Raw genomic sequence first — 20,601 nt, forward strand, 5'->3', positions numbered from 1 at the left:
AAAGCGTGTGCCTCTCCTACCCTTCTTCTTGCTCATCCATATTGTTAAAAAAGATGGGATTCCCTCCTCCTGTTCAAGGTTTCAAAGTTGGCTCTATCCTGTTTCTGCCTTCCAGTAATTTAACTCTTTCATTCCTCATTCCTTCTTTCTCCCTTCTATTGTGTGTGTGTGTGTGTGTGTGTATGTGTGTGTGTGTGTGATGCTGGGAATGGAACCCAGGGCATCATATACCCTAGGCAAGTGCTGTACCACTGAGCTTATGTACTTTAAATTGTCCTTTTCTACTGGATCATGCACATCAAAATTTGAGTTTTCTCAAGTCTTTTTGACTTGAAAAACAATAACAAATGGCACCTGATAACAAAAGCAACATCTGAAGAGCATTAAAAAGTTCCTTGATCCCACCTAATAACTCAGCTACTATTTTCTCTTTATCCCACACTCCCATTGTCTTTATTCTCTTTCTTCCTTTTTGCTTCTCAGCTCACCTTAGTTAGGTTTCCATTCCTCACTGCTTACTTGAGCATTTTTATCTAAAGAAAATAATGACCTTGATTTCACAAAATCCAAAAGAACATTTCTCAATTTTCATTTTTCTTAACCTTTCAGCAGCAAAGGCTGGTGACACTTCATCATGATACTCTTTCTTCCCTTTGCTGTCCAATGCAAATTTTCATATTATATTTCTCTGTATTTTGCTAATGGGCGTTTTTCATTTTTCTTCATAACTCTATAAGTTAGGAGTTCCTCAAGCCTCAGAGTCCCCATATATATATATATATATATATATATATATATATATATATATATATATATATATATATATACACATATCTCTTTTCTAAGTGATGTCATCTATGTTTTTGTGTCTGCTAAAATTGACATGCTGAAGAATCCAAAAGATTTATCTTCAATCCTGTTTACTTCTCTTAATTTTAAGCCTACCTGTCCATCCGTCTGCCAATCCATCTGCCATCCATCCATCCATCCATCCATCCATCCATCCATCCATCCATCCATCCATCCATCTATCCATAATCTACTGTTTCCACCTGTGTGTCTTAAGTGAACCTCAACCATAATATACCTGGAACTAAATTCTTATTGACTTTTCCCTCAAAACCTGTTCTTCGTATCTCAGTGTTTTATTCAGATTTTTTCACCACTCTGACCAAATGACCTGACAAGAACAATTAGAGGTGGAAAAGTTTATTTTGGGGCTCATGGTTTCAGAGGTCTCCATAGACACCCCACTGTATTCCTTGGGGCCTGATGTGAGGTAGAATATCATGGTGAAAGACTGTGGTGGAGGAAAACAGTTCGGCATATATAGCCCACTAGGAAACACACACACACACACACACACACACACACACACGGAGGGGAGATATCTTCCCAAAGGCAGACAGACCCCCAAGGATTCACCTCCTCCAGCCAATACCCTACCTGCCTATAGTTAGTTCAGTTAATCCCCATCTGGGGATGAATGTACTGCTTACATAAAAGCTATTATAACCCTGTCATTTCACCTCCAAACTTTCTTGCATTGTCTCGTGCATGAGCTTTGGGGGGACATCTCATATCTAAACTGTAACACTCAGTAAGTGACTTAATCATTTATTCGATTACAGAAACCTGAAAATAATTCTTGCCACCTGCTTCTGCATCAACCCCCATATTCAGTTAATCACCAGGTCTTATAAATTTCCAGTAGAATAGGTAATAGGGTGAGGATAATTCTGTAACTTATTGTTTAACTGTCCCTCAAACCTTCTTGCCTCTCTTAATTTATCATCACCAGTTACTCTTCTGGATTATTTTAATAGCCTCCAATTGTCCTATTTGCCTTCCTTGAATTTATAATTCACAGAACAACTAAAGTAATCATAAAAAGCACAAATATGATGGTGTCACTCCTCTGATTAAACAACTTTAGTGGCTTGCCACTGCTCTTAGAGAAATGACCCAAAGTTGTTAATTTGGGGGCCTCTGGGTATGTCTTTAGTCTCCTGTCTTACCAGTTTCCACCTTGCCATACTGGCTACTTTTTAGTTATTTTTAGTTCTTTAAAGGGCCAAGCATCTCCCCACCTGTAGGCCTTCACTTGTTTGAATGTTCTGCTACTACTGCCACCTCCTCCCCCACTGCTTCCTCAAAGTGTTAACTCATATTCTTCCTCAGGACAACTGGCTGTGGGTATCCCCCAACAACCCTAAAAGTAAGTGCCCCAAAGTAAGTATATGAATGCCTCTTTTTTTTTTTAAATTTTTGTAGTACCTTCTAATTGCCCTTTCCTTGGTAAGTCTTGGTAAGTCTGCCTTGATTGAGATTATAGTTATCTTGGGGTTATTTATTTTGATAACGGTTTCAGTTATTTGTCTTTTATACTTCAGAATCCTGCCTGTCCATCACTGCAACTATAGATTCTAGCAATAACATGCTCACCTAGAAGACATCAGTTAATATTAAGGGGGAAAACTTAATGTTATTGAATACTTACTTTATGCCTACTTAATTAGTTTTAACATAATTTGTTAGATAGTATTATCCATTTTATAGATAATGGAATCAAGCCAAATAAAGGTTTAAAGCTTACTAAACAATGATGGTCTTGGAATTTGAATACAGAATGTTTGACTATAGAGACATATTCTTAGCCATATTCATAATTCATGAATTAATTATTCAATTAACAAGGCATACAACACACATCTATCTGTCTATCTATCAATTAATTTGGCAAGCTAAATGTTGAACTTTCCCTTTCAAAGAAAATAGGAAGTATTGAAAACTTATTTAGTGGTTTGTTGAATACATTGTGCTAATCTTTGGAGTGGTTCTGAGGAATGTGCTAATCAATGTAAAAATAAATGGGTGAATTGGGGACAACCCCAAATCAAAGCAAATAAACTAATGGTTAGGTAATAATAATACATTCAAAGGTTAGGATCATCCATTGTCATTAAAAATAATATTTTCAAGTGATATTTAATTATCTGGATTTTCATAATGATTCATAGACACTCTTCAACAAATACCTATCAAATAAATGCATATTTATCATTGGAAGTAAATTTAATTTAAAACTAACATTATATGCATGTGCACAGGAAAAAAAGGCTAGAAAGATATCATATTATAGCACTATCTTTAAAAGATAGTATTACATGTGGTTTTTATTTTTTCATAATTTTGTGTTTTGAAAAATGCCTATAATCATTACTTTTATAATTTAAAAATATTAAGAATAATGTGGTTATCCAGAATTTAAAATAGATCATATTAAAAGAGTTGACATCTAACTAATGTTAAATATGCAGATGATTTCCTTCTTTGAAAAAAGTTGATTAGACCTTATCTTTCAGAGGATAGATATTGTCATGAAATACTGAAATTTTGGCAATAATTCTTCATCTGTTGAATACACATATTTTAAATTACTATTTTTGTGCACAATTCAGAATATTTTATTTTTAATATACAAAAATAAAAAAATACATATTAATGTGGTACCAGGTGATGTTTTAATATGTGTATGCAGTATGTAGTGAGGTTAAACATATTTATATCCTTAAAAATTATCACTTCTTTATGGAAAATATTAAAAATCCTTTCTTCTAGCTTTTTGAGATCATAATACAAAATCACGATCTACAGTGTATTTCAAGAATATTTTAATTTAGATTATCTTTTTTGTTTTTCTAGTTGAAACCTTGATAAGTTTTTTCAGTTCTCCTAAAAAACACAGTATCATTATAGCTCATGGGAATTTACAGCTGTGTAATTTCAGTCTATTCTAATGATAAAACTGTTACTTCATTGAATCACTCATTAATTTTGTTCTGTTTAGCAGCTTCTACACACAGCATTAAATTGGAAATAATATTATTCTGAAAATATAATCTTGCAGAAATTTTGCATAATGCTTGTAGTTCTATATTTAACACCTTTTTCTCCCTCCCAGCATTATCTAGACATATCAGGTAAATCTACTGTAATCTCACTAATTCACTTTATATTGTATTTCCATAGATGTTCTATTAGTATTTTACTAAGACCACCAATTCTCTTTTTAAGTACTCTTACATTCTCATTAAGAAACATTAATAAAATTATATGACACACAACTACAGTAACACTATACATTTAAAATGTAATAATTTTATATCAATGTTTATTTTATTGCATTTTAATTTACATTAGAATACACAAATTCAAGAAAACCATGGTAGATTTTCTGTTAGTCTCACAGAGGCAAATTATACAAAAATGGACAAGATAAAAATCGTTTTTTATTTTTTTATTACTTTATTTGTATTGGTTCTTTTTAGTTATACATAACAATAGAATGCATTTTTATATAAATCATAAAAGCATGTAATATAATTTCTACTAATTTAGTTCCCAATACTTCCCCGTTCCTTCCACTTCTCCCTCCCCCTGTTCCCTTTCCTCTATTGATCTTTATGCTATTTACTTATAGTTTTTTTTTTAATTAGTGTGTTGTGCATGTATATGATAGTGAACTTCATTGTGGTGTATTTATATATGTACATAGGAATGTTAGGTCAGATTCATTCCACTGCCTTTTCCTATCCATCCCTTTTCCCTTCCCTTCATTCCCTTTGTTTACTGATTTTTCTTCTATTCTTTTTTATCTCCCCTTATTTTGGATTAGTTTCTGCATATCAGAGAAAATATTCTACCTTTGATTTTGGGGGACTTACTTATTACAGTTAGCATGATTATCTCCAGTTCCATCCATTTACCAGCAAATGCCATAATGTCATTTCTTCTCTATGGTGGAGTAATACTCCATTGTGTGTGTGTGTGTGTGTGTGTGTGTGTGTGTGTGTGTGTGTGTATCACATTATCTTTACTCATTCATTTGTTGAAAGGCACTAAGTTAGCTCCATAGCTTGGCTATCATGAATCGTGCTGCTATAAACATTGATGTGGCTACATTACTGTATTATGCTAATTTTAAATCCTTTGGATATATACTTAGGAGTAGGATAGCTGGGTCACATGGTGTTTTCATTCCTAGTTTTTGAGGAGTCTCCATAGAGCTGTCCATAGTGGTTGCACTAATTTGCAGTCCCTCCAGCAATATATGAGTGTACCCTTTCCCCCACATTTTTAACAGCATTTATTGTTACTTGAATTCTTGATAATTGCTGTTCTAATTAGAGTGAGATGAAATCTCAATGTAGTTTTAATTTACATTTCTTAAATTGCTAGAGATGTTGAACAGAACATAGCTCTTTCTTAAGTACTATTTTTAGGTTTGAATGGTTTAGAAAAATTGAGAATTAAAAGTAATTTCATTATTTAATCTCCTTTCAAGAATTAATACACAGTATATCTACAGGTCTATCATCTCATCACATTTGTAATCATATGTTTTATTGCAATTGAGGAAACTAAAATAAAATATTTGAATAGTGTTAAAAGATATGAGAATTCAGAAGCGAACCATTACTGAAAAATCATTGTATCATGTTCAGTATATTATTCATAATTCTTCCCCAGTGCTCTTGCTTATTGTTTAGAACTGTGCCTTTCCATAACATTGCTCATTCATTTGTCCTGTAAGTGTTTATTGAGGACTTACATTTTCCAGGTGCCAACAGATGTGTGAGACACAAAGAGAAAGAAGACATAAAAATAATAGGAGGAATTTTAGCTAGAATATATTGCAAAATAAAAGCACAAGGCATTCAAATATACTATTATTGAACCTGGAGCTATATGTTTTACTGCCCAATTGGCACACATTCATTCTCTATTGAGGTCTGATTTCTCTATTGATATATAGAACCCAGAGAAAAATTGCAGGTGCCATTTAATCACATAAGTATTAATTTCATTAGAACCATCCAACTCATTACCAGTAGTCATCTACTGTCTTCCTTCTCATCTTTGTATAGGGGAAATATAGAGAGTACGCTGGAATCCTGAAAAGCTATGCCATAAACAAGTTCAGAGCAGTTGAGCTTTCCATTCTTTTTGGCAGGAAACTTCCAAATCACAGGCATCTTCGAGGATTCTGGATCATCATTTCAATGGAAACATATTTGGATTATTACTTTGATCAAGTGTATAAAAGAGCACTTTCTCTAAATCCTGAGACACAGTGACAAAGAAATCTTTCTGAACATATGATCTCATTTTAAATACCTTTTAATGAATTATTTTCCTTAGGAAATCCTGTTGGATTGGCATTGTTATTTTTAGGTTTTTTATATAACTACTAATACAATACCCATTTTTCTCCTAAAAGTTTTTAAAAATAAGTTTATATTCTCATTATAAAATGAATAAATTATCTTACTTATTTTGCTCCAAATATAGAAAGTAAAAAGAACAAAAATTACTTTCTCCATATTCTACTTATCAGAGCAGCAAATGTTAGCATTCTGGTATATTTCTTCTCCTCCCCTTCTTACTTGGCATATATGTGAACGTTTGGTGAATATACATTTGTGTTCTATTCACTCTTAAATTAAAACATGTTTCTGATTATAGAAGTATAACGTGCTCTGTCAATTTGGCAAGCTCTTTCAAGTTTTTGTTAGAGGAACCCTTCCCCTGTTTCCACCCACCCAATTCATCAAAACAATCATGAAAGATAAAATATAAAGTGAGAAAATTATAAATTTTAACTGTGTTGAAAAACAAGGAAAATATCTTCATGTTCAACTGGATCAGAAACACAAAACAGAGAGTGGGACCTAAATGACAGTGCAGCTGGTGACTTGGCCCAGAAGTGGGCAGAGTGGTAAGGAAATTGCGTCTGTATGGGCTATGGGGTCTGAATGAGCTTCATTTGAGGTGGAGCCAGAAAGTCAGGTTTACTGCTGAAAATGAGCAGCTGGGCATATTAAATTTCTAGATAACAAATAGATTAAAGAACTAGAGAAACAAAGATACTGGATGACTTTTGATTTAAATTTTTTTTTTTTAGTTGTCAATGGGTCTTTATTTTGTTCATTTATTTATATGCAGTGCTGAGAATTGAACCCAGTGCTTCACACATGTGAGGCAAGTGCTTTAACACTGAGCCACAAACTCAGCCCTGAATTTTGATTTTTATTAAAAAAATTTCTGGTAAAAATTTCAAGAGAAGCCATTAGAAATTAAAAACATAATTTTTATAACCAGTGATGGAAAATAAAATAATAAAGGAACATTTATTAATTACAATATCCCTAAAATCTAGAAAAAAATGAATAGAAGCAAAAAAATAAGCATAGCAAACCAAAAGCACAAAAGATAACTAATGATCGTGTCAGAAGCAATTTTTAAAAATCTTGTTATATGCTTTTTACCAGAGTCAAACCTAAATAAAAATGGCACTAAAACTAATTGTCAAGCAAAACTAATTTAATGAAAGGCATTGAAGCAATGTCATTAGTCAAAATATAATTGAGGGCTACAAACATTAAAAGTGATAAACATGTATAAATATAAAAATAAAAGGACCAAACCTAAGAAAATACAATACCAAGGTATAAAAACCACGTTTTTTCACATATATCAACACATAACAGAGCTTGCTATATCGAAAAGCAAAATGGAGAGGCTTTTGTAGAGAAATTAAAATCCACATTTTGTGAAAGTTGCTACTATGACATATTTCATTCAGAATATTGATGAGTGAAGGAACACTTTAATGTATAGAATATTGATTAATACAATTAACAAGCTTCATTTAATAGACCTATCAATAGAGAATATATAGTCTTTTCAAGTACACTTAAAACATTTGAAAAATTGAGCTTATTAAGTCCTTGAGGCAGTGTCAGCACATCAGACAATCAGACTACAATTTTGGATCATAAGCAATCAAATTACAAATCATTAATAAAAAATATAAATCACACCATATTTTTAAAAAGATTTCTCTCTATGTTGGATGGTTTACAAATTATAAAATTAATGCATGTTTGTAAAATCTGTCAAGAATATATCATTGTATGAGTGTAATGCTAATTTCTCCCCTTTAGCCTGACCCAGTTGTTCCCACTCCCCAACCCACCTTTATTTAAGCAATGGTAACATCTCAGAATATCCTTCAACTCTCTTTTTTATACATACAAACAGAAAACATCTATGTCATGATGATGGTGGATGTATTTGCCATGGAAAAATAAACTGAAATAGCTGTTTGCTGTCTAAAAAATTTTAAAGACAATAAAATGGACAAAACAGGAGATACAATCACCAAATGCATGAATAACTTGAGAAGAAGTTTGCTTCTATAAATCTCAAAAGACTAGGTAAAAAATAATATTAGAATAGAAGAGACAAATTTGTGCAGTGCTGAAAACAACTAGTATGTTAAAAATTCAATACTTTTCTCTCATTCCAACAATAAGCATGTAGAAATAGAAACAAAAAAAATCTTTTTAATATTGTGATAAAACTATTACATAGGAATTTCAATGAAATTCATAGGAATTGTGTATTTGTAAAAAATTAATTTTATTGACTGATTATCATACCAAATCTGAACAGATTTTGTATAATATTAAATATAATATAAAAGTGGCAATTCCCCAAAGTTAAAATAAACAAAATAAGAATCCCCCCTTTTTTTGGTAGAATTCTGTTACTTTTAATCTAATGTTTTGGGAATTGAGTAAGATTATCTTAAAATTCATATGGTAAAATAAATGCCAAAACAAGTTAAATAACCACCAAAAAAGTATGAAAAAAAATAATAGTGAAAGAGGATTTACATAACCAAATAAAAATATTCTAAAGCCACTATAATCATGTTAATCAGTCATGGAAAAAAAGAGGATATATATATATTTCAACATAGAAAATTTCATAAGTGATCCAGAGGGTTAGTAGGAAAAAGAAGTGCTTAATTAACAGTTGTGTAATTTTATCATGCAAGCGGAGGAAAGTAAATTTAAACCCTTAACATCTTATTTATTAGAGTATTTAAGACAATATTAAATGAAATGGCAGTGGAAGATATTTGAGTCTGCCTCCAGTTTTGTTAAAATTTGTCTAAGACTTTTACTTCTGGGATGACAGGATAATTTCTTTGTAAGTTATATTTTTGTCATTATATAGTCTTCCCTTTCTATTAGCAACTTTAATTCTAAAATCTCATCCTTCCCATTTGAATATTTGCTTTTCAGCTTTTTGTTTGGCTTTGCTTTACATTGTTTTTATTCCTCTATTTCTTTTTTTCTTTATTTAACTAATACATAAACATGAAACTTGTGGGGTTTTAATGGGGTACCTTGTGATATGTCAATAAGTGTATACCTTGTGTAATGTGTAGGTCAATTTAAACATAGCTTTCACCTCAAATATTTATCATTTCTTTATTATGAAAACATTTAGAATCCTATCTTCTAGCTTTTTAAAATTATCATTGTCTATAATCACCATACTGTTCAATATTATACCAGAGCTTCTTAGTCCTACCTAATTTTAATTTAGTAACCATTGAGGAACCTTTCCCTTACACTCTAGCCTTGGTAACCAACATTCTATTCTGAACTTCTGAGATTAACTCTTTCATATTTCACATATGTGTGAGATCATATAGCACTTGTCTTTCTGTACTTATTTCATTTATCATAATGATCATTTTTTAACACCACTTATCCTAATTGACAGGATTACATTCTTTTTTATGGTTAAATATCATTCCATTGCATATATACCACATTTTCTGTATCTGTTCATCAGTGGATGGATACTTAGGTTGATTCTATGTCTTGGCTATTCTGAATAATGCTGCAAAATCATGGAAATACAAATGTCTTTTTGATATACTTATTTCATTTCCTTTGGATATATATGTGGTATTGGTAGTGGAATTGCTGGATCATTTTTTTTTCTGGTAGCAGGGACTAAATTCAGGAGCACTTGACCACTTAACCACATCCCCAGCCCATTTTTAAATTTTATTTAGAGACAGGGTCTCACTGAGTTGCATAGTGCCTTGCTAAATTGCTGAAGTTGGCTTTGAACTCGAGGTTTTCCTGTTTCAGCCTCCTGGGCTGCTGGGATTACAGGCATGTGCCACTGCACCCAGATTGCTTGAGTATATGGTGGATCTATTTTAAATTTCTGATAAACCTCCATATTGTTCTCTATAATTTATATTTTCACTAACAGTGTGCAAGCATTCCCTTTTCCTCACATCCTCTCCAGTATTTTTTGTTTGCAACTTGTTTTTATTACTTTATTTCAGATGAGTTTCTTTAAAGTAGCATATAAATTTTTAAAAAAGATCTGATTCTTTGCATCTTTGTACTGGGGATATACATATTTATCTTTAGTATAACAACTGATATATTTCCCTTTATTACATCATTGTGTTAATAATTTAGTTTATTTTTATCTTAACTCTTTTTATTATTTTTCTGGTTTTCTTGAGCTGTTAGTAATTTTTTCCTTATCCTCATTTTGATTTTTTTATGGTTCTCTTTTATACTAATAATGATTATTTTCCATCCTTCATGTTCATTATCAAGTGTGTAGGGGTCATATGAAAATAAGTTAACAAATATTTACTTAAGATATAGACAACTCTCTTGCCCCATGTATTAGGATATAAATTCAACTGTGTAACAGATATCCAAAATATGAAATATAATATAAAAAGATGGAATGTTATTTTTTTATCATATAACTTTCCAGGTTTATGCAATCCAGGTTTGGCATGGTAGATTCATAGGCTCAAGGATGCAGATGTCTACATGGTACCTCTGCAAGCTTGAGGTTGTTCTCATCTACACCTTATCCTTACTACATCATATTCCAACCAAAGAGAAGAGGAATATGGATAATAGAGGATATGCCTTGATCCTTAAAGGTCATGTTCTGGAAGTTGCACAGATTCTTTCTGCTTATTCAGATCTTAGTCATGTGGTCAAAAGCTAATAATTCTGCATAGACTTGTATCTAGCTACACACTGGGGATTCTATTATTATAATACAGTAAGGGAAGGGAGGATGTTGAGAGGCAACTAGCACCTCTGACACTCTCCTATAAATTGTTACTATAAATTTAATTCTCCATTTTCAACCCTTCTCAGAAATAGAGGGGAACTGCTTCTCTTTCTTCTTTCTCTCCTTCCCAAATTTCAGAATCCTTATAGAATTTCCATTGTATCTCATCTATTTTGAGAGTCTTTATTTAGAGACCTTATTTTTAGTTATTTAATTATTGTAAGAGAACCTATCAGGTCATAATTATAGTTGTAGGTATAGTTTTATTGTTCACCACTGCCTTTTACTTTTATATATCACCTAATTTGAGGTCCCTATTCTTTCCAGTAAGTATTCTTTCTTTTCTTAGGTTTTGGTTTTATTCCTGTTTTTAAAATAGTATTTATTTGTATTTTCTTTTCTCTTGGTAAGTCTTGGTAGGGTATATTGGTATTAGCAGTCTTTCTATATATTAATTTCTATTGAATTTTTCTTTTAATCCTTGAGTTACTTTTAAATGTATTCCTTTTTCATTTCTAAACTTATGATAAGGGTTCTGGAATGATGACAGTTTAGTTGTAATTCCTCCTTGCTGCAGTTCATCTACTAATACAAGCAATGCAGCTCCTGGAGCCAATAGATAATTTGTTTGAAGGGAAGAACAAAAAAGTTTTCATAGAAAACTGCATTATGATATCATGAATAATTTTGTTCAAAACTTTCAAGTCACATGTAAAATTTGTAATTTTCTGAAAAATACTAATTACCAATCTTAATAAGCATTAACATAATAGAATTTAAAGCAAAAACTGGTGGTCAAGATAGTTTGGATAGTTTTACCAAATATTAATGAACGGAAAATACTAAGATTATACAAACAGTTTAGCGAATGCTCAACAAAGAAGTAAACTACCCAACTTTGTAGTTGTATGCCAGGGATACAAAACTGGACAAGAAGAAAGCAAGATAAGATGTATGTGTTAATCTCCAGTATGAAAACAGAAGTACAATTCTAAACAAAATATTACCACATGAAGTCCAGTGATGTATTTAAAAATCTATCATGACTAAGTAGTATTTACCTCAATATTTAAAGGCTATTTCAGCCATCAGAAAATATTTCAAAATAATTCCTCAGTTTAACAAATTAAAGGAGATAATCTATCTGATCATCTTAATACAGGAAGGGATTTAGTTAACAGAAAAGAAAGCATGCATGATTAAAAAAAATTGGAAAAACTGACTACATTGAAATTAAAACTTACCTTAGCATAAGATGCCATAAAATATTTAGGATGAAGTCTATTCAACAGTGATCTTGATTAAAATGATTAAGAAATCCAGCCATAGCATACTGGCTTATTAAATGCTTGTTTATTAAAATATTTTCCTTACAAGCAAAATCATTCTGATGTTATCTTTTATTTTGAAAGCTATTTATTTCAACTCTAAAATAATTCATGTAATATCTTACCAAAAAGTGAAAATTTCATAAAGAAATCAGTCATATTGTTTTCCTTTTTTTTTCATTAAAAATATAATGCAGAAGGTGAAAAAAAGGAACAAACTGGGAGAGATGTTTGCAATGTATATACTAAAAAGAGATTAGTACTACAAAATAAAGCTAAAACCAAAAAGCAATGAAATAATTGGCAAAGGCAACTAACTGAAGGTAAATTTGAGGGTCAACAAGCAATTCACCCAGGAGACTGCAGGGAAATTTGAATTAAGACCACAGTGAGTTATAAGTTCATATTCATTTACCAGAATGACATAAAACAAAAGTTCTGCCAATATTATTGTCAAAGATACATAAAAACAAGAACTCTCATATTAGTATAAATTGGCACACTACATTGGAGGACAATTCAATAATATATATTTATTTTATTGTGGAAGGATATGTACACTTTAATATAAATGTAAAATAAAATGCAAATTACTGATTGTCACACAGATATAGTGGAGGAATTAAAACATGCACAGAAATAATTCATTTCAAATTCATAGTAGCCATTCTTCTGGTGAGGGAGTACAGTGGGCTTGGGAAGGGTACACAGGAGACTTTAAATACATTATATAATTTTCTTTTCTTTTAAAAATGTGGAGTGTAGCTTTTTAAAATAAAACTCTGAGACTTTGAAAGATATTCATTGCAACATTGTAAAAATGAAACTTTGGGAAAAAACAAAACATCCTTCAGTAGGAGAGTGAAAAGTAAATTTTGGTAAAATGGAACACTATGCATTAGTTGAAATGAAAACATGAGGTACATTGCTGGTGGGACTGTAAATTGGTGCAACCACCATGGAAAGCACCATGGAGGTTCCTCAGAAAACTTGGAATGGAACCACCATTTGATCCACTTATCCCACTCTTTGGTATACATCCCAAGGACTTAAAATCAGCATACAATAGTAACATTGCAATATCAATGTTTATAGCAGCCCAGTTCACATAGCTAAGCTATGGAACCAACTAGGTTCCCTTCAACAAATGAATGGATAAAGAAAATGTGATATATATATATATATATATATATATATATATATATATATATATATAATGGAATAATAGTCAGCTATGAAATTATAGCATTTGCTAGTAAATGGATGGAATTGGAGACTATCATGCTAAATTAAATAAGCCAATGCCCAAATCCCAGACATAGCTTCCTATGTTCATATATGAATATGTGACTAGTGTAATTCCACATCATGTACAACCACAAAAATGGGAAATAATGCTTCATGCATATATGATATGTCAAAATACATTCTATTGTCACATATAACTAAAAAGAACAAATAAAAAATTGGGGTAAAAAATGAAAAAAGAGGGTTATAAATATCTATGTGGCCATATCTGGAAAATAATTCTAAGTGAAAAAAGCTAGTGTGAAAATTGTACACATAATGTGTTTCTATTTGTGTAAATTTGCAACATAATATGTCCTATATATATTGAATATGAATAATGAATACTCATAATAAGAGTAGAAGGGCACAGTCAGACAGTACATCATAACTTCAGGATGGTGATTATCTTGAGAAGGAAGCAGGTGAATAGGTTTGTGGCAAGATAAAGGTGAGATTTTTAAATGTACTTGTAATGCTTTTTAAAAAATAACATATATGTGAATCAAATATAAGTAGATAAAATATATCCTCATCAAAGAATATTTGAAAAATAGGAGAACTATAAAAAAAGAAAAATAGTTCATCATCTCACCAGCCTGAGTAAGTACAGCTTCTTACGACTTTCTTTTCATACACAATTTTAAGTGGTTAAAATAAATTATATACTCTATTTTGTCACATATTTTTAAAATTAGACCTCTAAGGTTACAACAATTAGGTATTTTTGCACCCATAAGTTTATATATCTTTGTAATCACTATTTCAACAAAATTTTGTTAACAACAAAAATTGCTCTTCAGTTTTAAACAAAAATCACTGGAAAATCATTGTTTTAATGGGAACTATGTGAATAATTTACTAAACCTGCAAACTTAGATTAAAAAATATGGAAAAGCAACTTTTAATGGACCCTTGGAGTGTTGGAATTAATGGTATTTAAATCCCAGACAATGGTATTGGAAAACTTTATCCCTGCTTACTGATACTATTACCTGCATAGGAAAACACTCCAATAAGGAAGAATGAAAACAACCATGGGAACATAGAATTGTTTCTAGGATAGAAAAGGATGGAAATCTTTGCTTCCAGTTGCTTTGCTGCTGCTATGAGTACAGAAAGGAAATGGTCTAGAATTAAATACTTCTGATTCCCATTTTGCTTTTTGGAAATTCTGAGACAGTTCAATCTGATTTCTAAAAGCATATGAAATGCAATTTGATTTTTCCCCAAGTGTATCTAAATATAATTCTATATACTATAATTCTCTTATAATGTGTGAAGTTTGTCCTCATGACTATCTATATAATTTGAAGAATATAATAACATTTCAAAGGAATTCATATGATAAATACACATTCATATGATAATAACAGTTCAATTTGTGGCCACACTTACTCGATAATGCCAGATAACCCAAGTAAATATGGGTTCCTGGACAATGAGATTTTGTCACTGGTGATTTCTACCCAGTTTTCTAGAGTTTACTGATATTTTAGATAAAAGCCAAGCCATTAGTTCCATAAGATATTTTGTACGTACTTAATTTGCATAGCAAACATCTCACAACTGTATTATATGTGTGTTAGTGTGTAGACACTGGTTAGGTCATAGTTCACATGTTGCAGTGAACATGTAAAAAAATTAATCTCTTAAACTGTATTCACATAAATGAAAAGTAGGGAATTGGGAAATTGCTAGTTTTCCCAAGGAGGAATTTTGCTTATTAATAAAGGCATCAGACCTTTCATTTGACATGAAATATAAATTCATTTTGATCCAAGTATAATATTAATTGAAGGAAAACTAAACCCCATCACAAAATAAATACTGATGTGATGATCTACAATCCCCATTATTCTCTACTACATTAAGGAAATGATAGTCACTATTAATTTGAAGTCACCTTTCTAATGATCCTGCTCTCTGAGATCAGTGATTGCAAAATGAACAAGGATTTGCAGATAATATGATGCTAACCCCTATATCCCCATAACTGATAAATTATGTCATAATTAAAATAAGTCCAATAATTTCTTTGGATTATGAATACTTATTTCTAATTTAGATTTCATCAATATTTCTCACTCTTCTCACGTGAACTTTTTCACAAATAATATTTGATAGACTATAAAATACAACAGGCATTAATAATATCTCTAAAATTTAAATTTGTTTTAGTTGAACATTTAACTTCTTTTGTTAAATTCTCAAATTTTAGAATTTTGTTTCCTTTGGTACTTTGTAGCTCTTAAGTAAATTCTAAGAAACACATTGTTTAAAATGCATGAAAAAATTTTTGTCCACAATAATTTGACTATTCAAAAATTGAGTCCTGACTCCTAAAATGAATCCTCCTGTATGTAATGTGTTATGGCAATAAGAAGACAAATTAGACATAATGTGTATTACCTTGATCTAGTATAACAGGAGCAAAAGAACAGATCATAGTCCGTGTAACTGTTTACAGGTTGGCATGGGGTCAGATTACAGGTGCACCTCACTTTTACTTGCACATACATCTTTCTTTTTCATCATACTCTTCTGTCCTTCCAGTTTCATATTAGGTTGGCTAAGGAAATACTTTTAAAGGAAATGATTTTTTACCTGAGGCAAATGAAGGCTGGAAGGATATTCAACTTAAAAAAAAATCAAGTGGATAAAGTGTGGAGGTTTGAGAGGTAAAAGGAAACAGATCATACAGAGCCTTGTGAAAATGAAGGAAAGAGAGAAACGGGCAGGGAGGGACTAGAAGGAAAGGAGACAATGAAGAGTAAATTGAATGTGTGCATGTTATTTATACTCCTACCTTATTGTAGAAATGATGGAAAACTTACAACATCTAGTAAACACTACTGATGTTCTGCCTGATACTTTTTTCTTGACTTCCCCATTTTTCTACCCTATTCTTAATTTTTAACAGAATCTTGATTTTATCAAGTAGATATGGTCTTCTCTATGACCATGTATTTTAAGAGCAGTTGTCTCTGTCCCCATGTCTTGGTCTGTTCAGGCTGCTTTAACAAAATACTCTTAACTGAGTGGCTTATAAACAACAGAAATTTATTTCTTTTAATTTATTTCTTACTGATTGGAAGCAATCAGACAACTCATTTATCATGTGCTGACAGATTTGGTGTCTGGTGAGGGCCCACTTCTTTCTAGATGGGTATTTTCTCACTGCAGCTTCACTTGCTGGAAGGGGTGTCTTTATGAGGGAACTAAATAGCATTAATAGGGGCAAACTCTGCTCTCATGACATAATAACCTTTCAAAGTCCCCACCTCCTAACACCAACATCTTAGGAATTAGGATTTCAACTTATAAATATGGGCAAAAAGGACAAACATTCAGACCACAGCACCCACCTCTCATGGAGTAGTGCTCAATCATCTAAGACAGCTCTTGTTAGTGATTGGGTTAGACATGAACATTTGATAAGAATTTGACTAATTAGATTTTTAAAATATACAAGAGGAATAGATGACTGGTATTTTATCTTGATTTTATCATGTCTGATATTCTGGGAGCTTCTTGCAGTTGTCTTTATCCAGCCTGGGGATGAAGCATCACACAGAGGTGAGCAGAACTGAGAAAACCACATAGAAAAGAATCAAGAGCCCTAACATTTGGCACCTGGAGCAACTCTGATTCTAGACTCTCTTTTATAGGGAATATTCATTGTCTTCATTGCTTAAGCTTGTTAAAGGGGATTTTACATTAATTGAAGTTCATTTACCTGATTAGTTGCTGAAACATAAAATCCATCTTTCTAACAACAGCAACAACAATGAATTAAAAAGCAAGATAGTCAGAAGGGAAAATAGGTAGAAACCTAAAATGGAGCCTACATAAGATTATTGCAAAATGATATCATATGCTTTCACTTAATTAAAGGATGATATTAAAGAGCAAATATAGGCAGTAAAAGATCATTTTGATAAACAGCTACATAAGCCAAACCTTATTTTCAGTATGTCTGTGAGGTTGTTTGTAGATGAGACTAACTTCTGAATGGTATTCTGAACAAAGCAAATTGTCCTTCCTAATGTTATAAGCCTCATTTGATCAACTGAATACTTGAATAGAGCAAGCAGACTGAGGAAAGGAGAACTCCTCCGGCCTGACTGCTTGAACTGGAACATTTCCTTTAGACTTTTAACTTGGACTGAAATTTTAGTTCTTTTTCTATTAAGATCCATTTGGACTTGAACTTAAAACATCACTTCTCCTGATTTTCAGTCCTCTGGATTCAGACTAGAACTATCCATTGGCTCTCCTGGGCCTCCAGCTTGCCATGTGCATACCTTGGAACCTTGGCTTCCAAGTCTTGTGGGCCAAATCCTCATAGTAAATCTTTCTTTCTAGATACATCCCTCAAGCTCTCTCTTATTTTTGGAATTACATTCTGTCCCTACCAATTTGTAGATAAAAGATATTGGCCTCAAATTTCACTGAAGTATTCATGATCCTTTCTATTTCTTTTCTTGCTTTCTTCCCTGGAATTTCTTTCATCTTCTACATTTTTAAAATTTTGATGATATTTGGTTGGATAGCAGAAAAGGAAACTCTCATTTATTAAACTACTGTATATCTGGTAACTCAATTATTTATCTTCTATTTTATCTACACATATAAACCTACAACATAGCTATTAATCATTCCTTTTTATAATTAAGAACACTGAAATCCTGAAAGGTTAAATTGTCTTAATATCACACAGACTTCAGCAATAGGTGTTTGTATGTAAATTTTGATACTTTTTTGAATTAAAAGAGACTAAAGAGAAATAATTAGCTAAATTTAATGCTGCATTTTTTGCTCTAACCAGTTGAGTGAATAGCAGCACAAAATTGATAATGAGACAAACAATAGAATAGCACATGTGAAAATCAAAATCACCGAAACAGACCCATGAAAACTGCAGATACTAGAATTATCAGGTACAGATAAACAAACCAAAATCTTTAAAAGTCATTCTTCCTGTCCACCGATGCTCCTATATCTATTGACCATCATCTTTCCATTTTTACCCTTCCCTAATTTTATAAGCTATTTAAAATGCAAACAAATAATAATGTTTGAGATGATTTGTATGCTAATTATCTATATCTATTTGTATGCTAATATCCATATCATTAAATATTGTTTCTGTATACTGAAATATCACATCCTACCTCATAAGTACATTCAATTATTATGTGTCAACCAAAAAATTTAAAAATACCTTTATTAATTCCTTCTAAACACCCCCACACACACACAGAGAGAGAGAGAGAGAGAGAGAGAGAGAGAGAGAGAGAGAGAGAGAGAGAACAACTTTACTTGCAATTTTCAAATAAATAAAAGCAAGCTTAAAAATGTTTTTATGGACTGAAAAATTCTAACTAGTGATATAGTGTATTTTAGTAAGAACCAAATGGAAATTTTAGAATTGAAAAGTATATTTTAAATTAAGAAAGGTTTTGATGGCAGATTAGACACAGCTAAAAAAAGAACTAATAAACTGGGAAATGAGTTGAAGAAACTATTCTGAATGCTGTATAAAGAAACAAAATGAAAAAGTACAACAGAGAAAATAAATGATAAAAGGAATAAATTCTTTCTAGCATTATTTCCTTCTAGTCCAAAATTAAAAATGAAAGAAAATGAGGTAGAGACAATATTGGAAACAGTAAGGTGAGACTGTATGATCCTCCCACAGACTCCTATTACTACTGGTAGCAATGCATCCTTTCAGTTACTCAGGCCAAAGCCTTTGACATCCTTGAATTCTCTCTTTTCCTATATCCAACACATCAAGAAATTATTTTTCAAAAATTGTAATTAATTTTAATTGATAAATATAAATTAAATATACATGTATTTATTGTGTATAGTATGCTATTTTGAAACATATACATTATGAAATGGCTAAATAAGTAATTCACATGTGGATTACCTCACATATGACTTTTTGCACATGTTAAAAACAATTTCTACTCTTTTATGAATTTTCAAGGCTACCACTGCTTTTTATTAAGTATTTTAGAGATCTCTTGAGCTTATTGCTCCAATGTAATTGAAAATTTGTGTTCTTGGACCAATAATACCTCTTAAGACCCTGGCAGCCACCATTTTGTTCTCTGCTTCTATAAGTTTTAACTTTGCTGAGATTCCACATATAAGTGAGAAACATGCAGTATTTACTTTTCTGTGACTGGCTTATTTTAATTAACATAGTAGCCTCTGGGTTAATCCATGTTGTTGCAAATGATAGGATTTCCCCTTTTTTAGAGGCTGGATGATATTCCATTTTGTATATATAACATTTTATTTGCATCCTTCTATTGATAGACATTGTTTAATTCCATATCTTGGCTATTGTGAATAATGCTGCATTGAACACAGGAATCAGATATCTCTTCATCATACTGGTTTCATGAAAGGTTGTAGAGGATTGCCAAAATGATATATATGCTAGCAGAAGTTATTTATAGAACATTTCCATCATTTTTCAAGTATTTTAAACATTCCAAAATTGTATCTCTGAGTTATTTTAATATAAATGTAAGAAGAAAATGTTACACTTATTACAGAATTTCAAGTGAAATTTTTCGTTACTACCTTGCCTCATATTAACCCCATCAAATACCCAACATAAGGGAAGATTAATTTAGATTTTGAAATTTCATTCATTTAGTTTTGACCAAATAAAATGATATGATTTTCTTAGGGTTATAATTTTGTTTGTTTACATTATAAAGATGTTTTAAAAAATGTCAGTTTTTCATTCAGGCTTCATTTACTGGCCTTCTTTTCTATAGTTTGAGGGATTTCAGGGAAAGTTGTTTGAGGAGTCCTGTGTTTGGGTTTTATGAATCACAGAGAGATAAAACTCCTACTTAATAAAAATGAATACTCATTGAAAGGTTATGAGGAAAGCTTTGGCCAGATCATATTCCTTTTAAGTTAAGGTAAAGTTGTAGTCATTCATGTAGTAGTTGCAGTCTTAAAAGTG

The 20,601-nt window shown here is 31.4% G+C and overlaps 1 protein-coding gene across 8 annotated transcripts in view; it reads left to right on the forward strand.

Moving 5' to 3' along the window:
- Positions 1 to 20,601, forward strand: part of Anks1b (ankyrin repeat and sterile alpha motif domain containing 1B) — a 1,051,626-nt gene that overhangs the window by 401,998 nt on the left and 629,027 nt on the right. The window lies entirely within an intron of this gene.

The sequence above is a fragment of the Ictidomys tridecemlineatus genome, chromosome 6 (assembly GCF_052094955.1).
Source record: "Ictidomys tridecemlineatus isolate mIctTri1 chromosome 6, mIctTri1.hap1, whole genome shotgun sequence".
In the NCBI taxonomy this organism is placed as follows: domain Eukaryota; kingdom Metazoa; phylum Chordata; class Mammalia; order Rodentia; family Sciuridae; genus Ictidomys; species Ictidomys tridecemlineatus.